Genomic DNA, 18,661 nt, shown 5'->3' on the forward strand with positions numbered 1-18,661 from the left:
GCATGAAGTTCCTCCAGCTTCTTTCAGTCTCCTCTCAGTCATCAGGACTTAAACACCACCTTGCCTTCTGCATCTCACAAACCGATATGCTGAGATGTCAGTATTTTAGCCACGGAAATGATGTTTCCTTTCCAGCAAAGGTAATGGGGATGAGGACAGGGCTAGTGGTGGACTCAGCCCGCTCCCTATCATGCCAGGCATCAAACCTAAGCGTGTATCAATGCAGCAGAACCAAGTGCGCGCTGAAAACTACACAGGAACCGAACCGAGGTCTTTTGCCATGGAGAAGGGAGAAGCAAGGAAACCTAACTCCTCTATCAGCTGTTGCAAAAGCAGAGTAACTGCATGCCATCCACCTTGCAAAAGGCTTGCCAAAAGGTACAGCTCTAAAACTGTATAAACAATGTGGATTAAGAAACATTAAACGCATTCACACCTGCTTTCAAGCTCTGAATCTCTAACTCTGCAAAATGTCATCTATTTGAAGAAAAGCAGATATTTTTCTTTCAGTAAACATCTGTGTGGAAATGACAAACTTATTTTTCTGCTATTAACTTTCCTGTCTCCTTTACCCATTTATCTTCCTATTAGTTGAAATATACATCGATTACCACTGCACAATAGCCGTAAATAACGATATTAAGTTATACCCTTCTTTGCCTTCTCTCCTTGGCCTATAAGCTGAAGGTTTTTCAAATAATTCTACATACAATTGCTGAACTTTAAGATACAAACAAACTGAAAACCAATGACAATCTGCTGCTAAGTATTGAGAGCTGGAAAATACATTATTCTGCTTTACTGTTAAATACAAGAGGCTTTCAGTTTCATTAGAAAGCAGTCAAACTCTGTGAATGAAAGACAAATCCTTGTTTAAATTACTTATATGATTTAGAGACCAACGAAAACAATCCACTGAACAAGAGTATTTGAAGTGAGATTTGATTTTATGAGATATTCAGTTATAGGTAAAGTATTACAGTCTTGATTTGAATCAATCTGTACTTTAGAAGTCCCAAAGATTAGGAAAACCAGAGTAATTCATTCAAACATTCACATGAGGAAACTACGAGGTGTTTCTTTAGAAAAGAGTAGACAGGGTAGGAAATCAATGAGGCATTTAGCAGTATAAACACGTGTTAATATTTGACGTGTACTTCAAACATAAGGTTGTGATCCTGGCAACGTGTTCCAATTCAAGTAATATTTCTCAAGTCAAGGGAATTGTTTGTATAAATAAAGGTACTTGATCATGTGTTAGGTTCTGTACTGTCATATGCAAAGCCATTGGGATTGGAAGCTGTACTTAAACCTTTGTAAGGTATATTTCATGGAATGTAGAATCTTTCTGTTGAAGTTCCTGCAAAATCATCAGTGGTGTGGAAAGTGCTGGACAGTATTTCATAACTGTTCTTATGCACACACATCTGCAGTAAGCCCAGCTACCACACAGTGAAAGTAGTGTACAGGTTTTGAAGGAACCTGAGAAAACAACAAGGCCAGAGATAATAAAAGATAAGAGGAATATGATATTTAAGTTTAGAAACCAATGGAAAGGCAAATGGGTGTATCAGTAAGGTGGCTGCAACTGCATTGTTATAAATGCATTATATATTGATAAAGTTCACTTAGGGAACTTGGTGCATCCATTCCGAGTACTTGCGATTAACTTCAATTGATATAAAAATGTGTGTAGGCCAGCCTGTTGGAAAACAGATCAAGATTGAGTTCAATTTACCTTCAATGTTTTTCCCTAATTTTGCAAAGGATAAACTCCGGCTTGCTAACTTGAGATGAAAAGCATTAGCTAATATCTAAGTTAAGAAAAGCATCAGCCTTGTTCTGTAATGTGGATAAAATTCTGCACTGCCCCATCTGAGAAATCCTCCTGCAATGAGTAACCCAAAATTTACTAAAAGTCATAGCTATAGAATCAGAGAATGGTTGAGGTTGGAAGGGACCTCTGGAGGTCCCAAGCCCCTGCTCAAGTAAGGCCACCTATAGAGTCATTTGCTCAAGGTGATGGCTTTTGAGTATCTCCAAGGATGGAAACTCCACAACTTCCCTGGGTAACCTATGCCAGTGCTCGGTCACCTTCACAGTAAAAAAGTGTTTCCTGACGTTCAGAGGGACCCTCCTGTGTTTTAGTTTGTGTTCATTGCCTCTGGTCCTGTCACTGGGCACCACTAAAAAGGGACACTGGACTGAATACATGTTTTGCAGTAGCTCTCCATGTTGACACACTACAGTGAAGTCAGAATATCCTTAATTTGGAAGAGGATTAAGCCGAATGATATAGAGGTCCTAAATCCAAATAAATTGATCTATGTAGAGACTGTCTGTAAAACAGCAAATGAAGTTTAAATTCATGCCCTACCTTGTTTCACAACAGCTTTTCTACGCACATGTGCCCTGAGGCTGGATTCTTGACAAGGTATTTTCTTGTTATGGAGATAAGATTTCAGATTTCTCCACAGGTTAACAAACCAGAGCTGTTTAAAGGAGTCCAGTGTTTTAAATGTCTTCCAGAATGTCTTTCACCAAAAGGCTTTCTCATTTCCAGAATTCACATGTCTGTAAAGTTCATATGCATCATTACAGGACTAAAGGTAGGTATTTTTGCCAGTATTTCTATCATCCCCTCTCAACACATCATAGGCCTGAAAAAGACATCTGTAAGGAATATCTCTGTTATTTTTTCTAAAAATTCTTATCAGAAACATTGGTTGTAATAGCAGGTTCAAATCGGGCGGGCAATATTTTGCACAAGTGTTGGCAACTCAGTAAGGCTGAGGGCTGTGGCACATCGAGCATCTGTTGTCTGTGGCATTATGCTGTACAGACTGCTGAGCAACTCTTCCGTGGAGCTTGTGCTCCCGCGAATCCCTTTTCTGCACTGCACAGCCATTTCTTATCTAAAATTTGCACTGAGAATGCCATGGGAGGCTCATTGCCCTTAAATAAACGAGTTCCTATATTTACATAGTAATTTTTACTCTGGTGCACTTTCAAAGCACTTTGTAAAATTGGGATGTTTCCTATACCAGCAAAATTCTAACAACCCTTGCTGTTCCCTGTTGTGCAACAAATGGCTACTCTGGACAACTGAGGACAAACACCATTCTGCTGCACCTGATGTCATTGCTATTGTAATAGTTTTATGTTTAGTACCTGCATTTTTGAGCATTGTTTTTTCATTGTCTTTCATGCCAGAATGCTCATTTTCAACCCAAACCCCTCTAATTAACAGTACGTGTGAAGAACTTGTACTTGGACTAACAAACTCCTACATTTTGATAATGAAAGTTCATTACTCCCCATGGTCCTGAGCCAGCATGCTTGGACCCTTCCTGTGTCATGAGAGTGCATGTCCTAGGGTAGGGAGACGGAGGCCCTGGCAATGCACATGAAAGCCTACTCATGGAATCATGCTCTACCATGTTCTTCCCCCATGACAGTCCCTGACTCCAGAGAATCACAGTCTAACCTTACAGGGCAAGACACCAAATTAGGAAACAATATGGAACGTGCCTGGTCAGTATGCCTGGCATTGATCTCAGCATTGTCACGTGCTTCTAAAGACATCAGAGCACAGCTAAGAGGATTTTAGCTGAATTAAACTGGTTACCAGCAAAGTTAATAACAGACTAGATTTTAAAATTTATTGCAAGTCAGAAGTATTTGTTTTCTCCACTAAAGATGCAGATTTAAGCTTCTCTCAATGGAAGAAACTCTACTGGAATAGTAAGATGCTTCAGATCCCATGGTAAATAAACTGTAGAGCTGAAACACAGCAGATGACTGAATGAAAAATGGAGACTTTCATGTTTCAGTCAGCAGTGTACAGCCATGCTATTTAACAGCTCTTGAAGAAACAGGAGTGCTGTGACAATTGGAGACTGTAGAGGGAATTTAAATTTAAAAAAAAAAAAGGTAAATATTCATGCTGGAATATAACTGGGAGACCAAGGTTAACATCAATAGTTTTCTTGAGGTGGAAAAAATACCAGAAAGAGAATGTCATTTCCCCATGCATTTACATGATGGCTTTTATTAACAGATAAAATGAAAGTAAGTCCTAGGCAGTACCTCCCTCTGCCATCCAGTACACTAAATTCACACTAAAGTCAATGAGAATTTGAGTGCAGATGGGTACATAACAAACTGTCTGGTTATGTATAAATAACCGTAACAGAACTGCTCTCCTGAGGAAGATGTTATCCAGCTTTGGTCAAGCTGTGAAGAAAAACGATATTTTCGGAAGACACAGTAAAATAAACAAACAGATACTGACAAAATTCCTTGTGCTTCATTTCAACACAAAGAATAAATTGATATTTTGGCAAACTTCGTCAACAGAGGCTCCAGCCAGCCTGCTGTGTGCTCGTCGGCAGATGTGCTGAAGCAATTAGCAATATGCTAAGGTAGTCAAGCTCATTCTGCAGAGCATTTTGTTCCAGAATATCTCCTTTAACTTAAATACGTTTGGAAAATTGCTTAAAAATATCTTTAAAATAACAGTTGTTCGGAAGCATTTTTCTCCTAGCATCAGGTTAATACGTTTTGACATGATCCCTTTCCATCTTTAGCACTTCAGTGAAGGTATCAATACTTCTCCGAAAAGAATTCCCCTGTACTTAGGATATTGATATAATAAATCCTGGGAGGCGTATGGAAATAATGAATAACAGGCTCCCCGTTATCAAGCTTCTATGTTAATTACCATTTAAGCAAATCTAATACTCATAAATAACTATTCAGTTATAACCCATTCATAAATGAGATTTGAGACAATACTGTGATAAAATATGCTGAATGGTAGATTGATATGATTGTTATATGATTATTAATAATGGAAATTTTAAACATTAATGAATGGCTCCACTGTTATTTTTCTGCAATGCCCCCTTAAGCATCTTATGCCAATAATTTTACTGCAAATAGGCAACAGATTATATGTTCATATCTAAATTATTCCTAACAGGCATTTAAGCAGAACAGAGACCATTAAAAACATAAATAAAATCCTTCAATGGTATCTTTGGATAGACGTTTGCCCTATCCCTCAATTTTTCCCTTTACATTTTAGTATAGTAGCTACCTCTATGGTCTCTTCTAAGACAATTTCCTGATATAAACTATGCTGAGAATCTGCTGTGTTCTGGATTACTGGTTCAGAAATGAAAGGTTGTTTACGGGCTTTTCAGTCATGACTACCAAAATGATAGACAGTGGAACACACTTTTAAAATGGGCTAAAAATTTCAAGAGGTTGTTTCCATTTAATTTTTTTAGCTAGGACCTAACTTTCAGTTTGATTTGCTTTAGTATACAATCCTCTAAAAGTAATTTATCTCCCAGTATGTCTTACTTGGTTCTCATGGGAAAACTTAAATCCCTAAGCATTGCAAAATTTCCGTGGAAGACGGGAAATCTGAATGCAATGCATTTTTTCAAGCAGTAATTATAATTTTTTTTATATATATATATATATATATGTATGTATGTATGTATGTATGCATGTATTAAAAATCCACTATTTATAAGTACAAGTTCCATATCAGAAAAACCAACAAAATATTTTCTAAGAAGCTGGGAAAAAAAAGTAAGCTACTGCAACATATTACCATCATGTTTTGATGGGGCATGAGAGTACAGAAACCTCTCTCATGCAGCTCCAAATGAAAAAAGGCATGAAGTCACTCTGTCTTCTTTCCCTCAGGGCTTAGGATATTTCTCCACTGGTCCAGAGCACCTCCTGAGGAGGACAGGCAGAATACCTGAAGACCTCACTGCTGAGCTAAACTGAATTCTGAAAATTACAAAATCGTAATTTTTATCTAATACTCGTATTATAGTAAAACTCTAATACAAATTAAGACTCCAATCTTATTCTTTTTATAGCATGGACACCCCATAATCATCACTGAGTCAGATTAGCAAGACACTGAGAACACTGTCCAACAGCAATATATGGGTTTTCAGTGGCATTATTCATGTTCAAAGTTAAATATGTCTTGAAATGTTTTACTTTATAGTGGCAGAATACTCTGCATCTTGAGGAGGCTTAAGCCACACTTCAGTAAGAGAAATATTTGGGGTACTGAATTTAAAGGGAGTATTGCTGTTGATTTCAACACAAATGGGGTCATTCCCTTAATTCTAATGTATTTACTCTTAGTTTTACCCTATTCCCTCAGTTTTAATCAAAGAACATTGCTCTCTGACTCCATACTCTAGCTTCTAACACCACTGAAATGTAAAAACCAAAAACAGAGCAATCCCTCTTCTCCAAAAATCTACCTGGGGATTTAAGCAGTAAACTGTCGGGCCCTTCTTAAATCTTCACTGGAATTAAAAAAAAGAGAGAGCATGGTGGCTAAAACTGGACGACGAGAGGACTGCTGAGACAAAATCTACAGGGATTAATCTTTTATACAGGGTTAAGTCCTTGAAATACCAGGTAACATAGACTATAGATTTGTGTTGTGTTGGAACCAAAATGTTGGATTAGGCATAAATACCATTTTCATAATTATTCTCATAGTAAATGTTAATTTCCTGATGTCATCGATTAGTCTGCTTTAATTGCCACATTTGGTAGTCTTTGTTACAGAATTATTCAGCATTTGCCTTTCAGAAACAGGCACAAAAAGTAACAGAATAACAAATCACAATCTATTTTTCATAAAGCTCAGAAATGATGACTGACATTTTACAGTACATTTCCATGAAGACCTGATGCTTAAGATTTTGTGCACCTTCTTAAAACTATTTGAATAAAAGCTAACTTCTGTCTAGACTCTCAGCGGGACTCGGTTATTCAGGGGACTTGCATAATCACATCACACAGGAAGACCCTCACAGCATCAGACTAGACTTAATGCAAACACACTTCTTCCCTCTAGAATATGTTCCAGCACTCCACTATTATGTGGCATCCTGAAAACCCATCCTGACAATCTCTAAGCATAATGGGAATCTATAAGGATTATTTTGTGCCAATTTTCTACGGTGAAGATGTTTTAGCTACTTTCCCTGGAACATCAACATTTTTCTAAAGTATTTCCTATAATTTAAGCATTAAGATCTAGCTCTTTAATCAAGGATAGGCAGTAATAGCACGTGATTATGGTGGATAAAATGCTAATGAGCACGGGAGAGGTGCACTTTCTTTGAGGCACCTGTCACTTTGTAAAATTCATGCTTTAGCAAAACATGCGTATCTGGTCACGTCACAGGAGGCTTTTAACACCCTCATGCTTTCTTAATGAAGCAAGCTATGGTTCGGTTCTAGTTTCTTTTTTGTCTAGAAACAATATTGAGGAAGCTCATTGGTAGCACTTGTAGGTAATTAAGGACATTTTATGTAATAAGATTGAATTTATTACATAGACATGGCTTTTTTTCTACGTAAGTAGGCAACAGAAGGAGTTCCATCATTAAGGGGAGTATCAATTGATACATTTTTATAGGGATATAAGTATTCATATGGGAGTCAGCTATTCACTTTTCCTAGTGCTTCATAGGTTTTCTCCCACAATGACAGTGAGAAGAATTTGAGATGGCATGGAATGGCATGAAGTCTGAACTCACTATCACCACAGCTGAAATGATCACAGATAACTACAATGTGACATATAAAATACTTCAGTGACACCATTCAAAATTGTGAAGAAATTATATTTTCTCCATCATTTAGATTTTCATTCAGAAGAGCAACAATACTTTTCTCATAGATAGTTCTAGTTCACTTGCTCCTAATTTCCTGTAAGTCCCCAATGGAATTTTATATGGAGATAGTATGACTAGTGCTCACAACAGCACTTGCATGGGAGGCTTGTCACAAAACTAGCACGTTAAATCACACAGTATGTTGCTTTTTGTTATCTTCCTGGAAATATATGATGAAAAGATGGCAGTTCTGTAAGCCATCTCCTCTTTTGCTGGCACTACTGCTGGCAGTTAGAATGCAGAGACAAGTCCTTATGCAAACAAGGAAATACGCTACCTGCGCTCCCAGTATTGCACCTACCTGTCTTGAAACAGCCCGAACAGAAGAGCTGTGGTTTTTGATCATGATGGAGTATCAGGAAACCTTACATGCAGAGAAGAAAAAATGTCTGCTGCAAACATTCAGTAATCCGAGAAAAGATTACATTTTCTATATATTTGTTCATTTTAAAAAATGATTCCACTAGTATTTTATTTATTGAGGGCTTCTGCTATAATGGACATAAAAGCTACATATTACTCACCATCTTCCTTTCAAGATGGTGCTGCTATTTAAAGATGCCAACTCAAGAAAGTCTCCCAGACACAGGCCAAAGCTCTTAAACTGCACTGACTTAAATAATAAACTGAAAAGAAAAACCCACACGTTTCTGGAAGAATTTTTTCTTCACTATCCTATGCATTAAACAAGAGTTCCAGTTTATATGTATTTAACTTCCTTTATTCAGCATATTGTTCAGAGTCTCTTCACCTACATGTGCATAATAAATAATGGTTCTATTTCTAGGTGAGGATTTCTGTGTTTTTATTAGATACCAACATAATAATACATTCCAACATATCCAGGTATTCACAATATATAGTAACTCTTCAGATAAACATTTCAAATAAAGGCATAATAAAATTTTATTACAACCAGTGGAACACGTTTAAGAAAGCCTGATTTCTTAAACCACTTCAAGACAGATTAAAACCTACTAAACTAAAACACTTGTTTCATACTTTGGTTGTTAACAAGAGAATAGGTATTTGTATAGAAATTCTTTATATACAAAAAGATATATATACTCTCAATGTTGACCAGAGAGAAAAAGTTGACTTTCTATTTACAGAAACTACCAACACACATGATTTTCAAAGGTTTATTTTTAATATATATACTTTTTTATAATACTTGGAGAGCTGAGTGTCTATTCTTTTTTAAAAAGTTAGACTGTAGAAAAGTATGAAAGGATTAAGTTAAATTAGCATTTTAAGTATTGTTGATAGCTTGCAAATCATTTGGAAGCAGACATTTCTATCTGTATTCTCACTAGCTTCAGAAACTGTTCAAGGTAAAGCTCAAGCAATAAATGGTAAATTACATAGTATTCCATGCTGTTTAACTATTGTTAAGATAAACAGTGACACATGCCAGGATCCTTTTATATGATTCTGACATTTTCTTGGCCCCGTGTTTCTTGGCTTACATTGCTGTTACCAAATATTTGCACCATAATTCTGCTGAACAGGATCTCACTGATTTCTCTCGGTGGCACACAGATGCAAACCCAAACGATGCTATCTGCCATGAAAAGCTTCCAGATGAGTAAAGATGGTGTGTAACAGATGAGTATGGGGAATTGAACTGGTCAGCTTGAGAGTCAGTGGTTTCGGCATTGCAGCAGCCTAGCCGCCTTCCATTTTTCTAGGCAATACAGAAAGGAGTTTCACACTGGTGTTATAAGGAGACCAGTGGAGTAGCTCTATGATACTTACAATGAGCTCCTGGTAGGACTAGTGTACAAGGCACCGCAGCAAAACTAATTAATTGCTTATTAAACATCTTGGCAGTTGGCTAATGGATGCAGGCATAAGGGGCTAGGAGCTGACCTACCAGTACAGCATGGGATAAGAAAAGGAGGTAAAGACACCTCTTCTAGACCTCTGATGTGAGGAAAGGTGGCTTTTGTTTGAAGAGACAGACAGGGGGAGGCAGTGACAGTTACAAGTTAAAACAACAGCCTTTGTGGCATCATTCCTCTCTAATAATAATTTCACTGTCTCAGTTCAAGGGAAAATACAGTAAAGAATATAAGGCCATTTTGTGCGCTCTGGAAGTATATTATAGAAATACCTACACTGTTAACTCCATTTCCTGCTGGAAAACATTGAGATGATTCAGATCTTTTATGACTGAATTTTGGTTACTAGCTTGTACCTCCAGATTACATCTAACAGGCTTGTGATTTAATATTTAGGCACTATTTAGGTCTTGATTGCTTAAGCATTTTCTCATGTACAGATTAAAGATCTTAGATTTTGCATTTTCAGGGGCAGAAACCAGCCATTAAGCCAGAGATCTAGACATATTTTGCAGTTACATGTTTATTATTTATTGACTAACACATCATTTATTATCACGAAGGAACTCTTGATACCCTTATTCACTCCTTATGGAGACCAAATTTTCACTGACTACACTGTGAGAAAATTGACTATGAACAAATCAGTATGAACAAATGACGGATTGAAGATTTATTTTATGTCTTAATCAGAATTAAAGGGATAACAGCTTTAGGCTAATTTTTTAGTTTAATATAATCTGGAAAGTAAGCTATGTAAGATAACTGATTCACAGTACTATTCACATTAAGTCTTAGCAAAAATAAAGACTTATAGTGTGGTTTATTTTCATTGTAATGGTCCGGACTTGACTACAGCTCTTCACCTCTAGTGGGGATCCTTTCAATCTTCAATTTCATTCGTGCTCCAAATTCAGGATATTTCACATTTATCTCCCTATCGCACAGGATAGTTAAGCGTCACAAATTCTAGCCAAATTCTAGCCAAAGTCAAAGTAGAAATGAGTCTGGATCTTAGAAAAAGTTCCTGTCCGAAGGCGAGAACTAAAAAAATGCCTTCTCTTTAATGGTGTTCAATTTATGGAAGATACACTTACATTTAATCCACCCACTGCCTTGCTTATTACAGCAAATGAATGACTTTTCATACTATGAACTGAAAGGTGTAGGTTGGAAGGGAAACTAGTATAATACTGCTAACATCCCAACTTTCAAATAAAAGTATTCCATGCCTTTAAATAAATTAAAAGGGAGGATCTCACTCATGAGGCTAATTACTGATTCTTGCTAAAATCTCAGAAGCAACCACCTTCATTATTGATGTATTAAAATGTTTGTTTTACTGGGCATTAGCAATTTCAGTGTTGACTTTTAAAGCCTAGAATATTGGTCTTGACATTGGCTGACTCTCCAGAGATGTGCAGATGACTGAGATTTGAAGAGCCTCAGGGCCTTATTCTCTTCTTTCTTTTCTACTGCAGATTGGAATAAATTCCTTAAATCAATGTCTTAAGATCAGTATAAAACTGCTGTAAGTAGGAAAAGGAGCAGGCACTACCCCTCTTTAAGAATGCACTGATAGAATTTTAGAAGAATCCAGGGCAACACAGGTAAGAAGCAAAGCTGAATGTCATCTGCTTGCAAGACACGTCTCCCAAATGTCTGTCACTAGGATGGGCAGCTCTTGTTGTACTACAATCCACAGCAATCTCCCACAAAATGTGTTGCCCACAATCATTTGAATTGATTGTCACATTTTCCTACATATAACTTATGGGCCATGTGTAAAAACAACAATCCCGCGGTTCAATGGCAGTGCGAGTTTTGCACATACAGCAAATGCAAGGGGAAATCTATCCCAGAGATCCTTCTCACCTAGTAGCACTACTGAAATTAGTTCTCCAACCTATTCACTCTGTCCCCAAAACCACACTGACTCTTACTGTCACCTGCCTAGGATCTTTTTTTGGGAGGGGCTGTTTGAGAGCATAAATCATTTGAGGATTTATTTTAAATGCCAGCACTTTCAAAAGGACAAAAGGTATCTGAGAAGCATCTTACGGCATGAAAATATGAATAGAGAAGAAAGATATGGTAGTACTGTACCTGGTCCAGTGTTGGAGGGAAAACAGAAGTCACTAGCAAGAACTGGAGATCATCTTCCTTGCAGATTTACAAGCCCCAGCCTTTCCAGAGAGAGTACAAGAGCAGTAGTGAAACCGGCGCTGGTTCACATCACACCCTTGGTCCACATTTCATCATCTACTGACAGCACAGGAGGGTGAAGTTTCCATATCTCTTCCACAGTGACATTTTCTGTAAATTCTAGAGAAAATTTCTGAATTTTTACTTGTAGAGACATTGCATATAAAAGGGATTTGGTGGGCATATATAATCCTTTTATTCATTCCCTCTGTGATGCACAGCTGGGTCTTACAGAATTTGAGGTCTCTCAAGTACAGACCTGCCTGCAGGCCTGTCCTCTCACTAGCTGACATCAAATACATGTTACGTCATGCACAAACCAAATTACAGATCTAGTAATATCTGAATGAACAGACAGAAATCTGACACTTGAAAGTGATTCTTTGCTCCTTAAATCAAAACACGTTGAACAGCTGGAAATGCAACGTTTCAAACTTCTGAGGAATGCTACTTATCTCTTTGCTAGTCCAGAGTTGCTGGCATGTGTGTCTCCTTGCTAGAATAAGGTGATAACGGAGGATATATTTAATGTGGAAGCCACTGCAGCCATCAGGCAGGAGTAAAATCATTATAAAGTTTACACTGAGAACTGACAACACACTGTACAACCACAAAGAAACTGTACACACTTAGGATTTCAAGTCCTATTGCAGGGTGGACGGGAGCTCCTAAATCACTACCTGTCTTGAGGAGACCACTACCTGAGATAAATTTAGATATGCTTATGCCAAGTTCAGCATTTTTTTCTCTTTTTGGGAAATGCATTAGGTAGAATTATGGTAAGTCACATAAAAGGCAACAGCAACGTTGAAGTACAACCAGTTTTTGAAAATGAAATAAAACCAGCTACCAACTCAAAACAAGTGCAGATTTTTTTTTTCCCCAAAAAGATATGTTCGAGCTTCCATGCAGGCTGGAGTCTCCCCCTCTCCCAAGCCCATCTGCTGGATTACCTCGCCTGACTGGAAGGTGCGAGCAGCAGGTAGCTCAACTCTGCCGTCCCTGGCTGGACACGAGAGGTGGGCGGGCGGCCACAAAAAAAACACCCAAAATAAGCGAAAAAAAGAAGAGCTGAATCATAAAAGTGTAATTGCTCTTAAGTAAAAAAACCCCACATTTCGGTGAATCACTCCGTGCTCCCACGGTTCCTGTCCGGCTTTCACACGGGGGAAGGGAGGGCGGGCACCCGGCTCCGCATCCCGGGGCCCTCGCCCCCCCTGCCCCGCGGGGAGAGGCCGCCCCCGGGGCGTGAGTCCCCCCGCCGCACCACCGGCACCGGCACCAGCACCAGCACCGGCACCGGCACCGGCACCGGCACCGGCACCGGCACCGGCACCGGCACCAGCACCAGCACCAGCACCAGCACCGGCCCGGCCCGCCCGCGCTCCCCTCCCTCGCCGACTCCCCCCGGCCGTCCCCGCCGGTGACTCCTCCCTCGCGGCCGCGGCCCCTGAGCCCGCCGGGGCGGAACCGGGCGCCCTACAAATCCGCTGCTCCGGCGGGGCCGGCGGCAAAGCGGCGCGGGGAGGCTCCGCGGAGGAGCTGTCCCGGCCGGCTGATCCCGGCGGGGGGACGCGGCTCCCGGCGGCTCGCCGCGCTCTCCCCTGGGGAGAGGGGAAACTTCCCCGGCAGGCGGGAGGTAGGGAAGGAGCCGCGTCCCCGTCCCGCGGCTCTGCCTGCCCCGTTCCCCGGCCGCCGTCCCGTCCCGTCCCGTCCCGTCCCGTCCCGTCCTGCCGCGGGGCTCCCCATCCCGGCCGCCGCCTGCGGCTAGACCTGCCTAGCGCCCGCCAGGCTCGTCCCGGCCGCCCCTCAGGGCTCCGGCTGCCGCCTCCGCAGCAGCCGCGCGGGCGAGGGGCCCGTCCCGGCTCCCGCCCGCCGCCTCCCCCGCCTCCTCTCGGCCGCGTCCCGTGGGGAGCGGCGGGAAATGGGGGGGTCGTTTCCATGGGGACGGGGCCGCAGCCGGGAGGTTTCGGACTGAAACTTTGTCGCGGGCGGGCGGCAGGGGCCGCGCGCGGGGCCGCCGAGCCCCGGCGGCGCTGAGGGGAGCGGGCGGGCCGGTAGGGCGGCCGTGAGGGCGGAGGTCTCGCCGGGGGCGAGCGGCGCCCGGGCACCTCGCTGAGGAGCCGGGAAAGTTTTGCGCCGCGGAGCCGCCGCCCGCCCACGCCCCCCTCGGCGGCTGCCTGACGGCCGTTCCCCCTCCGCAGCTCCCGGCGGCCCGCGGAGCCCGCTGCTATGGCACCCGCCCGTCGCCGCGGGGCGAGCAGGGGGAGGCCGCCTCCGGCTGGCCGTGCGGCCGCGGCGGGGGGGCGCGCAGGCCCTGGTCGGCAGGCGTCCTCCTCCGGCCGGCAGTGACAGCCCCGGCCCCGCTCCCTGCCTTGCTCGCCATGCCTCCCCCCGCCCGCGTCTCGCCGAGGACGATGCCGGGGAAGGGCGAGGGGAGCCGCCGCCCTGTCACTCCCTGAGCCAGCCGCCGCCTCACCGGAGAAGCCCCATGTCCTCCGGGCGCCGCGCAGCCCCGCAGCTCGCTGCGCCGTGAGGGCGACAGACAGCTCGCACCTCCCCACAGGTAAGCGGCGGGGCAGGGGCGGTGCGTGTGGCGGGGGTCTCCCCTTCGCCCCGAAACTTCAGCCCTCCCGCAGCCGTTACCCCTCCCGGGGAGCGGCGAGGCCGTGGCCGTTCCTGGCGGCGGGGCGGGGGACGGGGAGACGCGCCCTCGCCCTCGGCGGCGAGGGGCAGGGTGGGAGCGGGGACGGGTAGGTGGGTTTTTCCCTGCCAGAAATGGACTTCTGCCTCCCGAGCGGAGCGGGCTGGCGCCCCGGCGGCTGCCGCGCTCCGTGCAGCTGCTACACACCCTCTTTTGTCTGCTCTCGGGTCCGAAATACTTTACGTGCTGCCATCGCCTGCTCCGCCGGTCGGCAGCCCTGCCCTGCCCTGCCCTGCCCTGCCGAGCGGCGGCCCCCGGGCTTCGCCCCCCCTCGTCGCTCCTGCCCCCGGCAAGTTTCCTTTATTTTCACAGAAGTTGGGTTTTCCTTAACCTTTGTTTGAGGGAAAAATGGTGGTGTGCTGGTTATCTGGAAGGATGAGAGGCAGATAGGGACGACAGGGGGGTTACCCTATTCCCTTGCGTGCAAACATAACTCGCTGCTGAATAAATTGCTCATAGGGTAGACATAAGCTCACTAGTGAGGTAGACTTTGAAACAAAAGTACTAAAACATCTTGGGTGTATGGTAGATACTCCTCACATCTTATTAACATAACCATTGTTAGTGCTTGGGCTTGAATTCAATACGCGTGCAGCTGTTCTGCAGATCTGGAATTGCAATAGCTGTATCTCCTTGACACTTAAGAATAATTGTCATTAACCACTGCTAGTCTATTTTATGCAGGTTATGAAAAATAAAACGGGTTTTACTGTTTAAAGGCAAAAGTATTCAGACAAAAGTATTCCTTTAGTGTAGCATTCTGTGTAACATGAACTACAAAATAACCTGTAGCAATGTAGTGGGTTTGCACTTCATAATGCTTTTAGGACTATATTGTTCAATAAAATTCTGTCAGCAAAGGTTTTGTCTTCTCTGGCTTACCTTGGTTCTAGATCAGTACACTAGCAACTGTTCTGTTATTTTTCTGTAAGTAGATGGTGCTTCCAGTCTAGGCAATGGAAGCCAAGTAAGTGTCCAGATAGAAAGAAACAGTGCATTTTTTTCCTTTAGTTGTTTCTGTGCTGCTTTGTAGAAAGTGTGGGGAAAAAAAGCCTATTTAAAACACAAAATTATATTTCCATTGAATGTAACTTAAATTACTTGATAATGAAGCCAAAGGGTCTTTCAAGTTTGGAACATTTTAATGTACTTCTCATGTTGCCAGTAAATGTACTTCTAGCAAAATACTTGTTAGAAGATAATTATAAGACAATTTTTAGTAATTTGAAACATGAGTTACAATTAGATTTTTTTCCTAAGCACAGAAAAGCACCCTCATGGAAAAAGATATGCGGTAGTTAAATAGTAATTTGGAAAATAAAATCATATATAATTTATATTTCGTTGGCACAGAAACATATTTTATTTGTTGCTCCTTTGTTGGATTGCAACAGTGATCCAAATGAAACTTGGAAAAGGAATACTAGTGCAAGAGTTCAGTATACTACAATTATTTTATTCCATGTATAGAAATGGTTTTGCCCAGTTGGAACTCACTGGAATTGGAACAGAGCTTCATTTTTATGGAAGCTCTGTAATCAGATTATAAAAGGTGGGCTGTCTGAACTTAATCCCGTGAAGTATGGACTGAGCAAGCCCTGCTCCAACAAAGCACTGAAATGTATGCTGACCCTCAGGTAGGTGGGTAGTTCCAACCTCCATCCCTAATGATCACCTGTGGTGCGAGTTCATTGCACATAGCAATAGGTCCAGTAACTTCAGTGAAGCTGTTCACTGGTTTAACTGCTGGACCTCTCCTGGACCAAGCCCTCTTTCAACGTGTTCTGCTTCCTTTTCCTTGAATGCTGGGCATCTGACACAAAATACCTGTGTCATACACAGGTGCTCACATCAGCCACATCTCAGGGGTTGTATATTCTTGATTGACTCGTACTTCTCTGGAGGCAAAAGGGGGAAATGAAAAGTGAAAATTGGTTAAGGAGTAAAGTACATGTATGGAACAGCAGGAGGAGACTGCTACTTGTTGTGCCTTGTTCAGTATATTTTAGGAGCCAAAAATCTGAAATGCTGAAAATCAGTGAAAACTCCCACTAAGATTACTGAAACCAGACAAAGTTATGATATAAAAAATATGAAACCTAAAGGTTGCTGTCAGGAATAGTTTCCTTTTTTTTTTTTTTTTTTTTTTTTACAGAAGAATGCTGTCAGTCTTATCTATGATAGTGGTAGAGAATGTAGTGGAAATAAGAGGAACTTGGTATCCTAGGTAGTGATGATGCCTGCATTTGATTTGGTGCCATTATGCTTTATAAACGGATCAATTACTTTTAGTCCACATGTGTTTGATCTCATGATACTGGAACAAAGGGGAAATTGCAAATAATTTTTTAGTGTGCAAGGCTAGAGACTAAAAGTAGGATTGATTTGTGAAAACATAGGTGTCTTGCGCCAGTTCAGACACCCTAAGGTGTTTCAGGCCTCTGTATGAGGCTGGCAGACAGTGTCTAAGGAGAACCCAGACACTTCCAGAAAGGCAGCTGAAGACCAGGTAGAATATCCTATTAGATAATGTTTGTACTACAGTTCTACATAAAAGCCTTTAAGAGGACTTGAATTTGTTCTCTGAATACCTTGTTATTAAGATTTCTGATGCTGCAGTATGATGGATGTGGGAAGACATCCCAAGTACGACGTTACTATCAGCATTTAGGGAGGTCCATTCTCGATGCCTGTTTACCAGCAGAATCTTTCTGTTACTTCCTGTGCTGCTAACTGGTGACTGCCTTTGAGTTACTCAAAGATACTAATCAATAGTTTAAGAATTCGAAATCTTCTTAGAGAAGTTTGATACATATTTTAAAATTGAGAGCTGCGTACACTCTCCAAGCCCACTAGAAATAAAAGGAAATTGCAGACAGTGCTTGAGTTAGTGCTTTAGTTTTAGTTAGTACTTTAGTTTTAACATAAAAAATACTGCAAGGAAAAGTTTCTGGTTTTCTTCTTTACTGGGCAACACATCACCCACGCAATCTCTGGGTAATTAGGTTCTTAATAAGCGGACTGTCGATTGCATGGAAAGGTGAAATGCTGACAACGCCAGTGAATTAAGCTACTGAACAGATGTTTTGCACAGCTGTTATCCTACCCACTAGTTTTACTAGCTTCTGGGTGTCCACCTTTTGTGGAATTTGTGAGAATAAGCACTGTTCTAAACTTCCATATTGGGACTTCAGTCTAACTGTACAGCAAGAAGTTGTTCCTGCATTAACCATTTCCACATAACACAATTCAGTACCGGGTGTATATATGTAACTGCTTTTCATATAGGTGAATCTTGCCAGGAGCAACTCAAGTGGACCCGATGACTGAACTTAGTACTGAAATATTCAGTTCATACTGGTCTCTTAGTATAAATGAAATGACACTCTCCTTCCAGAACTTTATTACAACATCAGTGATTTTAAACTTAATGATTTCGCCTGGGTGTCTTTTCTTAAAAAAAATCAATTTTTTCTCTTGCACAGCTAGCCAAATGAGACAGATACCCTGTAGTACAGAGCTACTTGAAACCTTTTGTCTGTAGCAGTAACAGAACATGTTTGTATCACTCAGTATTCTTACTTTGGTCTTTTGTTGACAGAAAAATTACAAAGAGCACTTGGTGTTTTTTGAAAATAATTCAATGGTCAGAAGACCTGAGAAAGAAGGATGATTTTTCTCAGTTGTCTCCTCTGTTTTTCTGTGTTTCATGTTGGGCAAGGTTATTGTTCTTTTTTCCTCCATGTTTCAGTACCTAAAAAAAGAGTGACTGGGAGGTGCAGGGTCACCTAACCAACACTGGACATCCGAGAAACATCATCAAAGAGATGTAATGATGTCGCAGAGATTTCAGGAAAGGTAGTACCAAAACAGACTTGTTGAAAATGAAGCAATGAACTACCTTCTTGTGTATAAAGTCTCTGAAAAGTCTTATGAGGACTGTAAGACAGTTGTCACTTCACTCTCTAGTGTCCATTTATATCAACTTCTTGTTATTATTTATATCCCCCTGGAATTTTAGTCAATTGTTCATTTTGTTGGAAGTGTGACCATTTTCCTCCAATTAAAATAAGTAAAAACAAAGGACATATTTGTCTACATTGTTTTTTCATTCTACCCCACTGAGCTAAATGATGAAACTCTTACTGAATCAGAGAAACTAGTATTTCATTGAA

The 18,661-nt window shown here is 41.7% G+C and overlaps 2 long non-coding RNA genes across 9 annotated transcripts in view; one reads left to right on the forward strand and one right to left on the reverse strand.

Annotated features, from left to right (window-relative positions):
- Positions 1-877: 877 nt before the first annotated feature.
- On the reverse strand, positions 878-13,062 carry LOC142408344 (uncharacterized). 4 transcript variants are annotated; one of them, XR_012775261.1, is made up of 5 exons: positions 12,736-13,062; positions 11,684-11,902; positions 5,627-5,811; positions 2,378-2,574; positions 878-1,482 (listed from the first exon to the last, which is right to left on the reverse strand). It is a non-coding gene; the product is annotated as an uncharacterized LOC142408344 (long non-coding RNA). The 4 variants fall into 4 exon arrangements; XR_012775258.1 differs by having other exon boundaries at positions 11,684-13,062; XR_012775260.1 differs by lacking the exon at positions 5,627-5,811 and having other exon boundaries at positions 11,684-13,062.
- A 110-nt stretch (positions 13,063-13,172) lies between these two features.
- Positions 13,173-18,661, forward strand: part of LOC142408346 (uncharacterized) — a 39,585-nt gene continuing 34,096 nt past the window's right edge. For 3 of the 5 annotated variants that reach the window (XR_012775263.1, XR_012775262.1, XR_012775264.1), the window contains exon 1: positions 13,173-14,348. This is a non-coding gene — a long non-coding RNA (uncharacterized LOC142408346). The remainder of the gene's footprint in view (positions 14,349-18,661) is intronic. The other 2 variants (XR_012775265.1, XR_012775266.1) reach the window with 1 other exon arrangement.

This window comes from Mycteria americana, chromosome 3, assembly GCF_035582795.1.
Source record: "Mycteria americana isolate JAX WOST 10 ecotype Jacksonville Zoo and Gardens chromosome 3, USCA_MyAme_1.0, whole genome shotgun sequence".
NCBI classification, from domain to species: domain Eukaryota; kingdom Metazoa; phylum Chordata; class Aves; order Ciconiiformes; family Ciconiidae; genus Mycteria; species Mycteria americana.